Source organism: Cydia splendana, chromosome 18, assembly GCF_910591565.1.
Source record: "Cydia splendana chromosome 18, ilCydSple1.2, whole genome shotgun sequence".
In the NCBI taxonomy this organism is placed as follows: Eukaryota; Metazoa; Arthropoda; class Insecta; order Lepidoptera; family Tortricidae; genus Cydia; species Cydia splendana.
The window spans coordinates 11,068,152-11,088,265 of NC_085977.1; the positions used below are offsets into that span (position 1 = coordinate 11,068,152).

Here is a 20,114-nt window from a genome sequence, read left to right on the forward strand (position 1 = left end):
TATCATTCAGTTGGGTCTGTATTGGAGAGTTTCATTTTGAGCAGCCATACCACCCGGCAACTTCAGTTAGTTGCTAAATACGGCACTGTTATTCTTGTTTTTCATCTAACGTAATATTGTGTTTTGTTTCAGGAAATAAATTAACAATTTTTCTTCTAGAAATATTTCAGAGTAGGTAACCAGGCTGTGCAACTGAAAGACAAGGATATTAAATTTCTAAGGCTTGATATTTAGCGTCGCGCGGAATGAGTTTTTAGTCAATGCTATACAAAAAAAATAGCTATTACTCTAAAAGACATTTTTAAATTAATTTGTTTTGTGTGATTTTCCACAATCTAGTTTGATACATTAAATAGTGCAGAATCACCTCCTAAACATACCTACGGGATATCATAAACATTTTCATTAAGCTATTATATTATTATTAGACGACTATTAAGCACGATTCACGGCTAACCTTATCCAGCATTTATATCGTCAACTAAAAGTACTTAAACTCGCTACCCACTATTTTGTGATGGTCGACAATCCAGTAAATGTAGCAAGCACAATTATGTGGTTATTTTCACGTTAGGAATGTTCAAAGTTTGACCAAACAGAACGTTTCACGCTTGATTCCGAATGACGTGCCACGCTCCGCGGACAATTTCATTTCATTTTTGAAAGCCGAGGCGTGAAAACATGGGAAATTTGAAAAAAAAAACAATGAGCTAGGTCGTGAGTTTGTATTTGTTATTTTTGTATCAGTTTATATGTAGGTCGTGATACCTATGATAACTAAACACTACTTCGAGATTATTCTAAGGCAATTAAATGTGACTTTCGGATGTCAATTGCAGCTGCATCACTGTTGCGATATTACTGCTGCGGAGTTGAAGCCGGCGCTGTATCTGTCATTTTTCTTCGTAAAATGAGTGACGCACAAAACGTCACAATCGCGGCGCAGTAATGTGGCGGCGAACGTCACTGCTGCAGTTAGAGTCTGTGCGGAAAAAGATGAGTCGTATAATGTATTGGATACCATACATTTCACGACTCTTCTCTTTCCGCACAGACTCTAACATTCGAATGTCATCTTAACTCGCCTTTATCTACACACATGTCATTAGTGCTCTATAATGCGTTCAGAAACCGTAGGAAATGACAAGCTTTATTATAACCAATTTTACTATGAGAACTTTCTTATCTGTGGTAGTAGGAAAATTTGTACTTTAATGTACAGTCACCTGCAATATTATGTTACTCTTTGAAGTCCGCAAAAATATCTGACACGTTCTTATTTGTAGAGCCATAAGAACGTGTCACATATTTTTGCGGCTTTCGAAGAGTAACATATTATTGCAGGTGACTGTACATAACGTTATAGATTTTTGTAGGTTATGAGTTTAAATTTGGAACAGCAGTCAAAACTCAAGTAGGTCTCTATTCTAGTATCCATAGATATTAAAACAGTTATCGATACGAAACGTCAATTTAGTATGATTTTAAATATAAACCGCACGATATTTGATCTCGAGTGACATGAGAATAGGGACTTCATTCTTTTATCTAGGAATTTTAAAAAACTACGGATGTTGTCATGCGTGAAAAAAGTTTTCATTCACCGCCATTTGACGTACAGTTTATCTTTTAGTTAGTTTTAAGTGTGTTTAGATAAAGTAGTGTATGTAACTGTACATAATTAGGCATTAAAACACTCGTGTGATCCTATTAAGAAACTCACTAAAGTTCGTTTCTTAAACCCACACTCGTATTTTAATGCCTCTCATTATGTAGCAGTCACATAAACTACTATTAGATGACTTAAATATCTACGCTTTTTTTTTTCTCAGATTAACATAGTGGACTAAGTATCTAATTAATCACTATACTTATGGTTAAAGACATACATACATATTTATAATCTTTTCAAACGCACACCTTAATACAATAAATTGTGATGTAAGCCTATGTACTTTATTTGGGAAATATTAAAAATATGTAAATTTTTGAGCCGTCATTAATTTAAGCTTATTTTGAATTTGAAATCAATAACCGCACAAAGGAAAGCAATAATCCAAACACAAACATTGCTGTAAGCATCCAATATTTTGGCACGCCATAACTCACGTTAACAAACACGCCCCATAATCGAAAAGCGATAACAATCACCAAACCATTTAACATCGAATTCAAAACATTTGGCCACTAGCCAGACAGCAACCTTGCTTGTATTATCTTATCAAGCATGATTATTAAGATGTTCAATAAAAACGGGAACAAAAAATCGGGAGGGCGTTCGCGCCCGCGGACGTAAGGTATATAGCAATTAATGTTAGACAAGCAAAGAACAATTCAAAAACGCCGACACGACCACAAACTCAATTACGCACACATGCGCGTACGCATACGAGTTGAACGCACACTTAGAAGAGTTTTATTCGCGCGTGGTTAGGGCTGTTACACACACGTTCAGTTCAACATCATAATTACGAGGGCCAGTGGCGTGCGTCGAGCTGTAACGAGCTTAAAACAAAATGGCCGCTAATTTTATTTATACGCAACTGTGTGTTTAAGTTTGGAAGCACAAAGCATGGTTAAATATAAAAATACACATACACAGTATACAGACACCGTAATCCGAGATATATATGTACCTTGTATTTGAAAATTAACTGTCCACAGTGTCCACATATATGTACCTACTTTTTCAGTGTTGCTTGCAAAACCAATATTTTTATTAAATATACAAAAAAAACTTTCTTTTAAAACATCTAAGGAAAATATGTTAAGTACAAGTAGGTAATAATGCGAGGAAGTTCCACTGAAGAAAATTATGAAACCTTCGTCATTATTTGTCAGTGATTCGAATTTTCTTTCAATAAACAGTAAAATGTTTTTGTAATTATACGCGGCTTCCATCTTGTAAGTAGACTCAAAAACACACAAGTACACCTAATTAAACAGAATAATATCGCGCATTTGTAGCACGAGAAAGTACAGCAACATTAAAACGTTTGAATCATTTCAGACGGCGACAGAACACGACATAAACAACTAGAGCCGACAAAACTGGTTGAGCGAAACTGAGTATCCTATAGCCACGGTAGCAGGAAACATTTAAATACTGGCGAGTGATTAATATTTATTACGAAGCACGGTAGGCCCCCGTTCAAAACGGGGCCGATTTTGAATCTGTTAAATATATTATAATGTTTGTTAATAAATTCGTCAAAATTTTTCCTGTGACAATGGGGAATGCTTTTGTTGAAATCTTTGTATTATTTTTGAATGAATAATGATTACTTTACAAAATGCGTTTTTGAATAAAAATTTACTTCTGAACTAAAAAGTCTTGACGATCTTCATTATTGATTTTGTACAATGGTATAACATTATTGCATTGACTTTAAAGCTTCGGTATGCTTAGTTTTTTTTTTTAAATTAAAACCTGGTCAAAAATTTAAAGACTTACCTTTTTAACAAAGGACTGTCTTATTGCTCGTTTAAAAGTAAACGACAGGGAACGTCGTTTTGAGATACGCTACTTCATAATCATTTATTACACACACTTTTAAATTCTAGTTCTCACTCTACTAAATGAGAGCAAAAAACGAATGGAACGAGAATCAGGGAGCATTTCCTAGAACCACATACGATCATACGTCAGATAAGCTAAGCAAGAAAAATCACACGAATTAAGCATTCTAAAAGAGTTGTCAGCCCACCAAATTAAGTCTAACGGTGACCAAGAAAAATACCATACAAATAGACCTTATCAAGATTGTATGAAGAAAAATAAGTCGGTAATTATTAAAACAAGATTATTATCGAAATCACTATAAGTCTTGTGAGTTCAAAACAAGTTCCCCGTGGATTAATGGATGCCAGTCATTAACGCTTCTGGCAGTAATTGCCTGGCACTATTATGATGAATTGTTCGCTTTTTTGTGGATATTTTCTCAGGGATTTTTAAACGCTTCAAGGGATTACCATCCCAAATTACTGAGCATTAGTTTAAAACTAACGTTTAAGACATTAAAGTGTTAATTAAAAGCGTTAATTTTTCAATTGCATCATACAACTTTGCTTCAAATTCAGAGCACCAAACCCAATTTTCTTTTATATTTATTATGATAATTTCATTCTTTGAAGGCATTATACAATATTATCCTTTCGTTCAAGCCAATTTGTTTACAAATCATAACAAAGTCACAAAAGAGCTTTAAGTCCTGTTTTATTTAAATTAGGCACTAAAATAAATAAAGTCCTTTTGGGTGGCTAGAAAAGCTAGGGTTGTTACTACCTCCGGCTCGGCCTGGTGAAAGCTCTCAGCCAAATTGTATTATTTTGCATTAATTTTTGACAAAGTATATTTTGTGCTGGACTTACTTTGCATTTTTCCTGAAGAATATCTTAATTAGGCTTAGTAGCCTGCGGTAGAGCCTGAAATTTTGAGGTAAGGTTAATGACAGCCACGACATTTCCATGAAGCAAGCGTTGCGTGCGATGTGAAACAAGCTTCGAATGATTACATAAATTAACTAGAGGAAGTTAATCGACACGACTCTAACAAAAAAAAAAAGGCAGTGATTAAAACCTCGGCACCAGCGCAATATAATTATAAAAGTGTAACCGCAGCGTGTATTAATAAACCAAATACTTGAAAATTGCCGCGCCGAGCCGAGCGTCATTTCATTCAGAAATGAGTCGTTAGCGATCCAGATCTTTGAAATTACACAAAATTAATTGAGACGTCAAGCTTGCAGAAGGACGAGAGAAAAAAGGATAGGCCTGTCTCCATACTAATTTAGATATCAAGCCAACGAGCTCGACAAATTGTTAGCCATTCGTATTGGATTCGTGGAATTAAGACATTTGTCGGCTGCTTTGTTCGGAGTTTATTTTTAGTTAGAGGTTTCAATCGAATATGCTGAGAGTTTGGCGGTTTTTGTTATGGAATAGTTGAGAAGTTTGGAAACAACCGGGACCAATTATTGCTCTGTTAACACGAAATGGGGTGGCCGAAGTTTAGCCTTTCGCTGAAAATTGAATTGAAAAACATGTATGCTGTCTGAAGAGAGTTCTTGACTTTAGTAATAACATTTGGCGAGGGGTTGATCGACATGCTTTAATTTGTTGTAAAAAAACATTTCTTAGAGAAAATATACAACCAGTGTAAAATTAAATCTCCAGCATCTTGATTTAGGACAATTCAAATCGTGATTGCGTCATTATGACTAGGTGGAAATTGGACATGATGTAAAAACTGACAGTTCATTAACGAGACTTACAAAAAATACTCGAAACTGATACTAAAGGCACCTTCAAATTATTAATTGAAACAGACTTAAATTTCCACCTCGCTCATACCGTAAAAAAACGATACTCCAACGACTGTAATTTATGGGTTCGAAATATATTAATATGTAAATCTTACTCTCGGACAAGGGTTAATTGATGTTAACTATAAATAACACTAAGAAATATTACGTATTGAATGAAAAAGCAATTTTACACCTGCGTTAATGGGATCAATGGGAAATCAATTCCATTTGATTGGTGATATTATAAATTGATGTGAACAACAGACGAAAGCGTGTCTGATAATTTAACAGCTCTATTAGTAGCAAACGACGCTGCCGATATTTATAAAGATCATAAAGTTATACTAGACTATGTATTGAACTAGAAACACTATCATAACGTCGAGAGAAATATTTTACGGCCGCTTATAGAAATACAATATCAGAACTTAACACGCACCGTTACTTAAGGCATAAAAAGGGCAATCTAACATAAAGGTGCTAGTGTGTTTCCAAATTCTGTTGCTGTATTTATTTTTTACAAACAACAAACTGTTCTCTGTAAACAGAAGCAATTGAGGAATCATACAAGAATTTTAAGGGTCATCTAAATATATAAACGTGAAAGACCTGACTGACTGACTGACTGACTGACTGACTTAAATCAACGCACAGCCCAAACCGCTGGGACTAGAAAGTCAAAATTTGGCAACTAGATTCCTTATAAGGTCTAGGGGTCCACTAAGAAAGGATTTTTCAAAATTCATCCCCTAAAGGAGTGAAATGGGGGTCCAAAGTTTGTATGGGGAAACAAGATTAGTTAGACTATTTTATTCCAAATTTCACAGGAGTATTCCTAAAGATAAATGAGTAAACACGTGTTTCAGGTTTTTTGAAAATTGAACCCCTAAGAGGGGGAAAAGTCCCCAATAGGGTTGATATCTCAAAATATCAATATGGGTATCGTTTTCATAGTATTTTGAGACGCTAATAACAAAAATGGCATCAAAATTAAAATTAACGTAGCCGAAGTGAACAATCATCCCCCTGGTGGGGGTGCAATGGGGTTGAAATTTCAAAATATCAATATGGGTATCATTTCCATGGTTTTGTGAGACGCTAATTACAAAAATGGGATCAAAATTAAAATATAACGTAGCCGACGTGAACTATGGCCCCTGGTGGGGAATGCTAATTACGAAGATAGCATAGACGGTTGTAACATACACGCTGATTTACAGCCACACGTGATCCAGACTTTTGAGAATGCAATGCCTTAAAGTAAATATTTTTATAGCTATTAGCTCAGGGAAAATTTCACTAATACCTACAATGGCTGTTGAATCGTTGGATATTGATGGGACCATGTTGGCTCACACCGTAGTACCTATAATTGGAGATGGAGCCTGTCAGGCCGCGTAGCCAAGGTGCCAATCGCTTACTCTCCGTAGCGATCGAAACGCAACTGTCACTATCGCGCTAATATGGAAGAGTGATAGAGAGACATAATGCTTTTCGCTGTCGAAGCGATAGCGATTGTAACCTTGGCTAGGCCGGCTATTTCGCGCCATCTCCTATCTTCTGTATGATACGCAGGTGATGGCCAGGGAGGTGCGCGAGCAAATCGTTAGTCACGTGGTGGCCATATGGGAGGAGTTTGTTATTATGTCTCATAACAGTAACGGTGATAATTACTCCAGCTCCGTTGAATACTGCCTTGAAATGTCGCGCCCGTTTACTTACGGTAGTCTCTGCGACTTGGTAGCGGCAGGACAACTGTTTCCGTGGGTTTTCGAAGTTTACCGCAACAATGAGCTATATATGAGAGTTGGTACTGTGGGTAATCCGGTGGGGTAATTTTCAAGTGATTTGTCTAGCGGTCATTTTGACGTATATATTCGCAGTGAATTACTCGTAAGACCCACAATATCAGAGCCCCCTTCTTCACTCCTCTCTGTGGTTGCAAAGGAGATTACCACCCCACCACCCCATTTAGAATCAGACTCATCATTATCTCTTACCAAAACAGTTACTAAAAAACGCCGTGCCAGGTTCACGAATACTACACGGAACAATCAACTAAAAGCTGCCGCAAATAAATATATGCAAAACAAATCATCAGATTACCAGCAAGCTGCCGTAAGCAATTACCAAAAAATGAACCCTGATGTACACAGAGAAGCAGTAGCTAGGTATCAGCAAGCCCACCCCGAGGTAAACCGTGACACCTCCGCTAGGTATCAGCAAACCCACCCCGAGGTAAACCGTGACACGTCCACTAGGTATCAGCAAATCACACACACTGATACACTTCATCCATGTAAAACTCCGCACCATTTTGCAATTCTCTCTCAAGTTGCCGTTGAATGTCGTCCGAAAAACTGTCCTTATATTTTTCCCAGAGACTTAACGGGTCAGTAAGTTGACAAAAAAACTAACATTATTATGAAAAGTTCACGCAGCTTGAAGGGAGAATCGCACAACGCAGCTTCCTCTAAAGTTGAGTCCCAATGTTTATCGTCCTCTAGCAATCCAAGGGAGAACCACTAATGTAGTGTATAAGGAGGTGCTATAGGTACAAAAGGCTACAACTACATAAATAAAAAATATAGATTAAAAGGTGTTAGGTACAAAACGTACATTAGATTATATTAAATAAGTCGAGCTCGATTAATCGATATAATTACAATTCAGTACGGTTACCATCAGTTTGTCACTGACATAAACGCCGTCGAGAACGTAATTTACTTTCTATACATCCCGTTTGCACTAATATGCGAGTGCGAGCGAGATGTATAGAAAGTAAATTACGTTCTCGACGGCGTTTATGTCAGTGACAAACTGATGGTAACCGTACTGGTGTCTTCAAGTCAAGAGTGAATACTGTGAATAAGCTTTTACTGAAACAGTGAGCTACACCTTCGGCCTTGCCATCACTTTCCAGCAGGTGAGACTAAGGTCAGTCACTGTTCAGTCCGTAAAAAAAAAAAACAAAATTAAAAAAACTCTCCTGCGCGTGCGAAGCCGCGGGCAAAAGCTAGTATAATATATATAAGTACGATGAACAAACACAATTTCTTTCAGAGTTTCGCTAAAATTCTTACGGGCCGGATTGTCGGGCCGGCCAAGTCTATTACCATATCCGGGCTATGGAATAATATTCAGTATGACTAGCAGGAATGCAAATAAAACTTCACAGAATAATCCCCTGTATAATGTAGCTGCATTATTGTAACCTACTTCGGGAGTATCTCTTGTGTTACGGTTTATGGGCACTTTATCTGGCAATAACTGGACGTATGTATGTTTCTAGACTTTCTAGTGTCATTTAAAAAAAAGACAATTAACGCCACAATATATTACGTTTCCAAAACTTAGGTTCGTACCTTAGAAAGACCAGTGAAATTTCAATTGCCTATTACAGTGCATAAAATACAGGCGCCTGACAGATAGACGGGCATATAGGCAGACATATTTATCATCGAACCAAATAACGGGGAAAAATCCATCCGTGACAAAATTTATACCTAACAAAATTTACTAAACCTTCAATAATATTAGTTGGCCGCAATATATGTAACCCGCATAACTCATTTTGTATGAAAGTAATCAACACTTTCATTTAAAGTGTCCTTCGTTCTCTTTGATGTACAGTCGTAAACATAAACGTTGTATAAATGTGTGATTGCGCATGAATTTCGTTAATCCGCTGCCTTTATAACACGAGGGTTCGCTATAAAAACATGTAATTTTATTACCCTCAAGTTCTTTTACTAGAAGATTATCATATTTAGTATGCTCTGGAGATCCAAAGTTATTAGTATAATATGTGCCCTCCTATTTATCTTCCCCTAAATCATATTAGCTAAAGCTTGTTCTAATAAGATGACATTTAAAGGTTATTGCGATGCTAATGCAGAAGTTTGTATAAATATTTTCATTTAATCTGAGATTTTGGTGTTTGACGATGTCTGTTTTAAGTATGATGGAATTTATGAGATAGATTATAAGCAACTCGACGTTTCATCATACTTTGAGTAACGGTTCAAACAAGATCAGAATTTTAGGGTTTTTTATAGTCCGTCTTGTCAGATTTTCATATCTTTTATTTTCTACATCTTACTCTTATCTACGTTTTATAAATATGTATTAAACATTATGAACAAGCGGTAAATTGCAATGTGGTGGCAAAGAAGCAAAAACAGCGTAACTATTGTGAATTAGTTGTGGAAGTGGAAGTGTTGTAGAAGTAGTGATACTTAGATACCTTCATAAGTTTATTCACCGACAATATAGTGGTTTATGCCGACGTAATTACGGCGCCTCTTGGACATTTACCGGGACGTACATAGTCTTAAATTAATTCACCAGTAATCAGAACTAATGCGGTGCGACATTTACGCTCAGCTGATGAGTCGAGTGCATTAATAACCGTTTATCACCACGACGCTAATAAACCTGCGACAGCGAGATCTATTGGCCCTCATTTAGGGCCATTTACATACATGGTGTTAGAGATATCGGTTTAGGAGATGAGATAGTCCAAAATGAGGATGTTGGGAAATTTTGAGTTAAAAATTGCGGTTTTAAACTTGATAATGTGAAGAAAGTTTCGGCGACTAATAACACAGATACGCGTGTAGCAATAAATTTAAAATTTCCTTGTTAATTAATTCATGTAAAAGACACCGCGACATAAAGTTAGTTTAACGCTTACCGGTAGCTTTTATGAAATCATTCGATAGGGCATTTTTAAGAGGCCATAAATTTTTAAATCATCAAAATTAACTGCCTGATATCAGATACGTTGGCGATGTAGATATAAAAGTTTAATAATATCTTTGTAACAGTGGAGGTTCCATAACCCTAACATAAATAAAGTTACGGTTTTATTTTACAGGTACTTGGCGACGTGTAAAATATTGTAAGTTGTAATAAAACTATGTATAATAATATTTCATAAGGATTTTGTATAGGTAATCGTATCACGTATTGAGAAATCCGAGAACACCATGTAAAGTGAACGCATAAAACAAGATCTGCTTTATGAATAAATTATAGCAATGTAAAGTATGATAAATGATGTAAGGATTGTAATGAAACGGCATGAGATGTATACAGAGAAACAAAAGCTATCGAAAGTATTGAAAACGTTACACGCGATAATAACTATAACAGCGTAGATGATAAAGTCGATAATGGTGTAGATTTTAATCGCTCGTGGCATCATTAAGTTTTGCTGAGTGTACTCATGCCTCACATAGCGCTCAGCGGGTGGTTGGAACAAGTAAACTAGTCTTACAGTGAGGGTAACGTTATAATTTATCGATGACCAATTTAAAGAGATTCCTAAGTGATAGAAACTTGAATCAAAATTGTGGTTCGTACTGAAATAAGAGCGTATTTGAAGAAAAGGCCAGGATACGTTGGTTGAGAGGTATCGATGCGTTAGTTCAATGAATACTCACGATTCGAATGATTATGATGTTACGAATAATAATTAAGGTTCTGACATTTTGGGAGCAGAGGTCGTTGGGTTGGCATTTCGTTAAATAGAGACTTTGTTAAGTGCGACTATAGACCTCAATTATATTAGAATGCACCTGCTGTTTTTCCTTCATTGCATTTGAAGTTGATTTAATAAAAACTAAGTTGATTTATGTAACCTATTTTATTTTATTGTAATCCGTACAAGTAGCAGTTCAATGGATATTGAAAAAAATCTTTTATCTCCAACGGTATAGGCAATATATTAAATATATAGGTTTTTTACAGTACAACATGAATAATTTAACCTTTAACAATGGTTTCTGACTAAGTTCATCAAGAATCATATTCGTGAGTAGTATTTCTACCTCACGATCAGATTCGAAAACAGGATCCGTCTCTCATCAAAGCTCGCCAACGGCATTCTAAAGAATCATTCGAAACTGGTTTCAAAAACAATGATCTCGCGTTCTCCTGTTTTTGTCACCTGCCCTTTGCGTTATTACTTTAATAGCGACACTGTTGACGTTGGGAATACTAAATGTGTAACCTTTTCAAGTTATTGTAAACAAACTAAATATAGAAGTATCATCCATATCTCTTTACTTGATATTATTATTAATAAAATCCATCAATGCAACTAAATTTGGGAAAGATTTTATTAAAAACCCAATCGGACCACCGAATAAGAATTCGCGTCATTAATAACGTTTTTCCATTAAGGAAATTATTGACGTATTAAACAAACTCAATGCCCCCGAGTCTTAACAAACACCCAGACATTACTCAGGAACGTTATTGATATTTAAAAAAAGGTTAATTCACAAGACGCTAATTACCAGGTACACGACCCACGATTACTTAAAGCGGAGATCATTATTAAAACCGCTGTTAAGTATAAGGATACCCGACAATGCGTTTTCGGCACGATAATGTTTCAATTTATGGGTTCCGCTGAATCCGAACGTATCAAATTAAAGCCTCTTCAAACAAGTTTACTCGTGCTTTCCGAAAGCCTTCGAGACTTAAATATTGGGGACAAGAGAAGTACAGTAAGAAAGCATTGTTGAAATCGCGAATGATTCATATTTTTTGCCACTTACGGCTTCGTCTGAATTCACGCGCGAATGAAAACGTTTATATTTTCTACGGCTTTTCAGTGCAAGAAACGATATGAGTTTTACTATTTTGATAGTAAAATTTTCGTTCCTTTGTCTTATTCCAGGCAAATTATCCGTATGCCAAACTCCTTCCAAATATCCATAAAGCTCAACATCATTGACATTTAAAAATATATAGTTATGAGTAAAGTAGGATTATAACCATAGAAGATTGTTAATTTTAATTTTAAAGATTTCATGACAAACATATCTAGAAAGAGTACTGACTCATAAAGCATTGCGATCATTTGAAAGAAAAAACAACAATAGATAAATCAGGGTTGACAGCAAGTAACTTGATTATTAGAGCCATAAACTCCGTTTCCAATGCGGTCATTACAGTAAATAATGGTAAATACCAAGCTAAGGAACTCTAAAACATGGAGATCGTTCTTATTAACATATTAAAGGAGGATGGTTGAGCAAGTAGTGGTAATTACACCGGTTCGGGAAGGGTACAATTGTCTGGTACTTGAGGCCAGCGGGATACCTCGTAATTTGCGCTCCGAGCAACACCGCGTGCGTTGTTAGCTGCTCCAATTTCTAAGGTGCAGTCGTGATGTCAATAGTAAACTACTGAGATTCAAGTTTAGAAGAGATTTCAGAGAGAATTTATGGAGGAGTAAGTTGTTATGACGACAATTCTTTGTTGTTCATGTTCACGAAAATTTTCAAAAACGAAATTACTTACTTCACGTTTGTTCAATAGGAGAAAAAACACATAGGACGTGGGTTACTTAAGGTAAGTATAACAAATTATGACGAGTTAAAACTACTCTTAATATTTTGATTTATTTGTACTGTGAATTATTAGAGAAATATAGTTTACAATAATTTGATTTAAACTAACACGATTTTCACAAATAATTTTAAAAGTAAAACGGGACTTAATCGCGTAAAACTTACGTTTATTTATCGCATAACGTCACGTTCGCAACGTCAGGCCATAAATTAACGTAAGTTTTACGCGATTAAGTCCCGTCTTAGTTTTAAAATTGTGATTTTTTTTTATTCAGACGCAAATGGCAACTCCATGAAATTAAAGACAATTTAGGCCACAGGGACAATATGACCTCTAGTTTAGCAATAGGAAAAAGTAACACGAGTGTTATACGTAATTAAGTCCTGTTTCAAACAAATAATGTGCGAGCTAAATGAAAGTTTAAATTTACCTCATATAAATGCACATGAACTTTAAATCTAGATCATCTCTAGTGTCTACTGTCTAGCGAGTTTGTGCAAGCCGGCGGGCTCCTATAATTTACGCTAAGCAACACTATGCTTACTTTGCAGCTTTATAACTAAGGAAGCGGGCTTATTTAGTTAACAAATCATATATGTTTATAACCTTGAATAAAAGGCTTTTTTTTTTTTTATTTTATTTTTTTTTTATTTTTTTTATTTATATGTTTATAGCCAGTCTACTAATATAGTTGTTGGAGATTTACTTGTGTGTGTTGGAGATTTTATACTGGAGTTTCCAGACACATTAAATGATTAAAAGGATTACTAATTTTCGATACTTGAAAAATATTTACGATGGCCATTGGTACTTTGCACTACTTAAATTATATAATACAGGTTAAAGGATGACTCACGCTAGACCGGGCCGAGCCCGGGCCGAGGCGTCTGACGTGTCATTTTCTATGTCGGCTGATCGGTGATCACGTGGTGCATTTCATAGAAAACGAAGCGCCGGAAACTCCGGCCCGGCTCCGGCCCGGTCTAGCATGAGTCATCCTGAATCACACATTTTTAAATCTTACATACTATCTCCTTATATTTATGAAGTAAATGTCATTACAAGAAGCAAACAATATTTTCAATGTTTCAATAAATTTGCGTTAGGTCGGTGAAATGGATGATACGATGGATCAGTAATCTAGAGGTACTATACTTGGTTCGATTCCCGCGCAGTTACACCAGTGCATGTGTTTAGATCAACCATAGTGATTTAACTTTCTATCACTTAAAAAGTCGCGTAACAGAATTTGTAGCTTTCAGAAAATGAATATAGTAGAAATAAATTAGACAATTCAATTCTAACATTCATATTATCCCACAATCAAACTTCATGATTACTCAATTACCATACATATAGTTTGAATAATCAAATTTGCTTTTTAAAATTAAATTTAAGGTTTTTAATACGAGTCGTATCGGACGATGCAATTAGTTGCATTGTTATGTTAATCGGGTTTCTTATTGAGCCCGCGTTGATGTAAGATAGTTATCTTCTTATTGGATGCGCGAGAGATTTATGTTTCGACGGTTTAATACAATGATAACTGGGAGCTTATACACATGTAGGAATTGTAAATTATGGTGCTTGTTTATTTATGTACTGTAGAAAGAAAACTAGTTATCTGATCCACGGATACGGTATTAATTACATTTAAACCAAATGGGTATGAATAAAAGACTTGGATCTAAATTATAATGGGTAATAAACATTGTATGCAAAGGTTAGGTCGAATTAAAGTTAAATGAGTATATTTTAAAGCAGGTTCATTTTAAGGTTTTGTTTAAAATAAACATGGCTAGATAACATTTCTTAGAAGGACTTAAAAATACATTCTTAGAAAAAATCGGCTTGAATTAAAATATACGAGTAAACTGTTTCAAATAGTCAAACAGAGTACCTAATGCCATTAAATTGAGAGTAAAACATTCAATTGTTAGAAATAACAATAAACCTAATATTTAACATGATGTTATTACGTTCGGGCTACCCAATTTCTTAGTGAATGTCTAAAATTCAGTACACTAACACAATGAATACATATTTGATTCCATGAAGTCAGAGGTTGCCCTTTTCTGGAGTCTACAATTTAGGATCTGTCAAAATAGAAAATATATCTCTAAGAACAATTACCTACTAATAACAAAGGAAAGGAATATCTTCAAAATAGGTTAATGTGAAAATAGGGATGTTTCATAAAACTACCACGACACTAGGAATTTAAAGTAGGAAAATAGAACCGAACGGAAGACGGTAGAGATATGCACGGGATATCAAATTTGATAAGTAGATTTAACAATGAAACTCATGTATCCTAAACTACACAATGATAGAATTATTTGCATCTTTGTATGATTTTCCTGTTGATTTCGATAATGATAATCCAGACAGTTGTTTTATGCTTTTCAGATACTGGCATCCTATTCCGATTCTCAACATTGACAAAAAGTTTAGCGAACATTTGTTTTCAATTAAACCGTTGAAATACAGACTGAGATCTCTTTCGACTCGGATGTCTCTGTAATTAAGATCTGAATGTTCTCACTCACCACCACATATGTGCGAGTCGTGTTACAGATTTATTGCATTGTTGTAGTGTTTGATTGAGTGTTAAGTGGGGTTTTTCAAAATTATTAGTGTAGTTTTGTATGTATAGTAAAATTTATTAGCCACGCCTTGTTATATTTATAGGATAAAATATTGATGTTATATCATGGGTTTAGGTATAATAAAATCTAAGCCTAGTAAATAACTCGTAGGATTCAAATTCGGGTCATATTGCTTTTTATAGTTTTTATAACCATCGCCATAAATTATTTTTGTATATATTTTTGTCCAACCCCGACATGTACATTGGACTCGGTGTCCAAACACTAACAACCACCCCTACAGAAACTGTAGTCGCAAGCATATGTTACATCAACATTCCATTCAGCTCCCTATCAAAATACACCCTAATCCCGCACCTTTTAATATCCGCAACCAATACAAACATAGACAGTAGAACAAACAATCAGTTTTTTCGAGCGGCGTCGAATAGAGCGTTATCAAAGCTGAGTTAGGCCGCCGACACGGTCCCTCAGATAATGGCTCGGACCGTCAATATTTGAAAACCCATCAGTGACAACGACAAAATGACTTCTTCACTTTACTAAAACAATTTTTACAATACTGACATTGAAACTTAAAATAACCTTAATATGCTTAAAAATAAGGATGATTTTGCTGTTGACGATATTGAAAAACACAGCGGCGTGCTACTTGCTCCATTAGGCAGTCTTTCATGTATTATAAATAAAAGTATTGATATACTTATGGTAGTCAAAGTTGAGGTAGGTAATGAGGGTGAAGGTATGTAGGTATGATAGATGACACTGAGCTGAGATACAAAAGAATTGAATTTTCAAACTGAAATTCGGGTTAAGATAAAAGGCGAAACAGAAGAAGTTTTTTGTGTTTGCGTCTAGAATTCTAGAGCAGGAACGATTAAAGTTTTATTTCTTAGCTTCATCTCGACTCATTAAGAACTTGTGCAATAAATCCTACGAGAAAATTATAGATACAGACGTCTCAGTAAATAAAGCTTAAAGTATTAAATCAGTCTGTTCTAGCATTCGCGCTCTCCCGACTTGTTTACAAAAAGTTCCGTGACTTATATCTGCTGAACTTTGTTTTAAATTAAGGATGTAAGGAGTGTTAAGGAATAAGGAAAGACGGAGAAACAAATTAACATTTCGCAAGATGGCGAGAAAATTGCTTCATGTTTTCCAACAGCAGGTCATTTATTGCTTACAGGTACTTACAAATTCCTTAAATAGTATCTTCGAGGGTCTGAACACTTACCTGTAAAAGAAATAAGTTATTAATAATTATAGAAAACATATTAGTCATTACGAGACAGTATCATCTTACATTATAACATTTAAGCTTCCTTGTCTCGTAGAACATTAAAAATTGACAGTACATTAGTGTTATTTGTACGATATTACTATTTAAATGTGTGCGTAGGTGTGGGATCAAAGAAACGTTATGCATTTCGGCTTACCATTTCAAGATAAAGGCGTGTTATGGAGACGCCTTTACTCTACGGTGAAAGATTACAGTTTTATTTACTACTCCAAAACGTTTGATAATCCATGTCTTAATTAACTAAGCGGGAGTGAGGCCAGTACTGCGCGACCCACCAACCAAGCGTCTACACGATTCTCGTATAATTTTAAAGCATTAAAAGTGAGTTTTATTCCAATGCCTGTAGAGTTAATTGTCCGAGTTCGTGTTAAACTAGGCGCCGTCTCGCTAATCTTTAAATTTCATGGTACAGGGTCTGCTACATGCGTTTTGTCGGCAACGCATATCCATTTGCTCTGGGCTGATTTGATTAGGAGTTATTTTTAAATTTTTATTGTATGTACCAAAACACTTTATAGTGATACGCCGTCGAATTAAAATTCTTCTAAACACGACAACGTCAATGAACTCGAAAGGTAAACTTGACGGATTTATTTGATGGATTCGTAAAATCGTAAAATCTTGAGTAAATCGATGAATCTTTCGGAAAGATAAATTAAATTTTAATAATCTTCTTTATCTGGGCGGATTAGATCGTAAATCTCAACGGGGCCTTTTTAATTCACAGTTTTATAGGAGGGTATAAAACAAACAGCGCCGGTGCCTTACAACAACGGTGTTATACCAAACTTTATTTAAGAAGAACCTGAATCAATCAGAAACGGTAATCCTGCAGGGCAATAAACGATCTTGGACAAACGTCGATAAAGCGGAGTTTTACGATCTGCCACCTCGTTTATTACTCCTCTGCGACGGGCCAAAACAAAAGTCGGGAATACGGCATTAACAAAATGGGCCGCACTCAACAGTATTGTCGGTTACACTAACAAATTTACGATTATTCGGAGCTGTATAATCGTATTGGGGTATCCGATGTCATATAAATAATCTATCACTATCCGGCCGTGTTCTCTTTAGATTTATTTACAGCTTTCAAAAGATTTATAAATGTAAAGCTTAAATACGAGTCATGTAGTAAATCAGACACAACAACAACAATAAACACATTTTAACAATAAATACATTTGAAGCAGTACCTATAGGCGTCAAATGAATGTAAATCTTGCTAGTAAAGTTTTATTTTAAAAATAAATTACCGACTTAACATTGAGCTGCTAAATTAATTTAATTTCAGTAGTTTCAATACCTTTTTTCGATCACAACTGCGCGTTATCTAATGGTGTGTATTTCGAAAAAAGAATAGTTCTCTAAGTAACACTGACCTCAACATGACCACTGACCAGTCTTTAACGCTCGTCACAGATAACGAAATGAGAATGACATCTCACGACCAGTCTTGAAATGTACGGTGCTGTCAAATGTAGACCATTCCGTCGGACATGAACTTGAACTCTCTGACAAGGTCACAGCGCATACTGCCAGTTTGATAAATCTCTACCTTAATAGAGCAATCTCCCACATAATCTATTGAGATCATAATCTAGACAAGATAGTACGAGTTCAAATAAATCCAAAAAAAGAAAACCACTTTTTAGAATTCTTCTAATACGTAATAATTATATTTATTTTGAGTGTTCGCTGACTATGAATAGGAAACAAATCAAATACCTAATGTAAACATTCTTAAATAATGATGCTTTAATGTCCTTTCCATCAAATTTAGTCGAGACGGTAATTATTCAAAATTCCCTATTCGGAGACAAAAATACTTTCTGAACAATTAACATGAAAGCGTCTTCTGATCAATCAGGCAGGGCCATTAGAAGAATTGCTCGTTCGACTTTTGATAAAATATGACCGAAGTGTTTCACAAAAAGGAAGAAGAATTCTCGAGGCGCAACAAAATGAAGAAATTAACTCGAAATCGGTGAAATAGCGGCAAGATAACTTAATCGTCTGCTCGTAAGAAACCGGTTTTTTTTTTCAAAGTAAGGTCAGAGTGGGCTAAGCGTGGCTGTTTGTAATGCCGACAGCGGTGTAGGAAATTATTTTCCGGGAGATGTTTCTTTATAAGTACTTAATTACAATGTACTTTGTTAAGGGTGCCTTCTATAAGTAGAGACGTGACACAAACGTATTTATTTAACTATGTACTCATTTCCCGTTTAACAAAAAATTTGAATAACCGTTTAGAGTTCTCAATACCCAATTTTAGCTTTACAGGATTTTACGCTTTCCTTTAAAGATAGGATGCAAAGAGTCGGATCAAATGCGTCAATATCATTGTCGATATATGTACCTACGAGTCGAATATCGCCAGTTTCGAAAACAAGCGTAGGCCTGTATTCTATAAGGGATATACCGTGGTCGGCTCTGGATCACGACGGAGTTTAGGGCGGTGGTCCAAGGAAATATTTATATATAGATACAGCCTTTAACGTACTGTGTCAATATCTTATGCAATACTTTATAAGGGAAAAGGTAATACAATTATCAGATGTGCCCAAGTAATAAGAGATTCAGTGCAGTGTCAGTTTATGCTTTTATATGAATTTAATCAGAATTATTTTCCACTATTAATAACAATAGTTCAGTTAACGAATTAAGTTGTAAATTATATTCCCTCCATTCGTGTAAGTAATCAAATTTTACAATTCTTAATTCCCTTAGATTATCGCGTTCCTCTGCTCTCTTGAGCCATCTGACGGGCCAAGACGAATTATTATTTTTATAGTACGTGGTGCTCAAACAGATTGCCCGAGATTTGGTGCCTTCGGTGTATTTTTTATGAAGTTGTTCAGTTTTACGTGAAGGTGTGTTCACAGGTAGAAGTTTTAATGATGTCGACTTGCTAAGCTTTACAAAGTTGTGCGAAGTTGAAAAAAGCAAATAGTGGCATTAAAACTATAATGTTTAAACGGATTAACTAAGTTTTTAATGCTGCTTTAAAGTCTTAAAATGTACCTAAGGTAATAAGTGCGTGATAAATGGAGCAGTCTCGGAGTTAAAATATCAAGGTTTAATACTCTATCAATAAAAGTGGTTTTTTTTTCTAAAATCAGTAACTATGTACTTGTTATTGACTATGTTAATTGGTGCCTCTAATCAATAAAATCTCTAATCTTAATCAGTTCACAGGTATCTTAGCCTGAATAAGACTTTTTTTTACGCCTCTAAACATAACGGACGTAGAATCATCCGCCCAAAATAATTATACCATCCAATTAGATACCCTACAGACAAAAGAAACATGACGACTTTCACACGAAGATTCCTACTTCCTTGACAATAGACTCTGTCAGCGGCCAATAATATTATATTTTAAACACATTAATATGAGAATATGCTAATTCAGATTCACGGTCCGTAAGCAGCTTTGTTTAAATTTTATGATTAAACCATACAAACTATACAAAGTTACACCTTTGTGTTAATGATAAGACGTAATTAAAAGACAAGTGAATATATTTT

The 20,114-nt window shown here is 35.3% G+C and overlaps 2 protein-coding genes across 2 annotated transcripts in view; both read right to left on the reverse strand.

The window, feature by feature from the left end:
* LOC134799110 (uncharacterized) overlaps positions 1–20,114 on the reverse strand; it is a 145,066-nt gene that overhangs the window by 87,185 nt on the left and 37,767 nt on the right. The window lies entirely within an intron of this gene.
* LOC134799113 (zinc carboxypeptidase-like) overlaps positions 5,586–20,114 on the reverse strand; it is a 243,886-nt gene continuing 229,357 nt past the window's right edge. The window contains exon 9 of the mRNA XM_063771512.1: positions 5,586–5,597. The gene's annotated coding sequence lies outside the window, so the exon portion shown is untranslated. The remainder of the gene's footprint in view (positions 5,598–20,114) is intronic.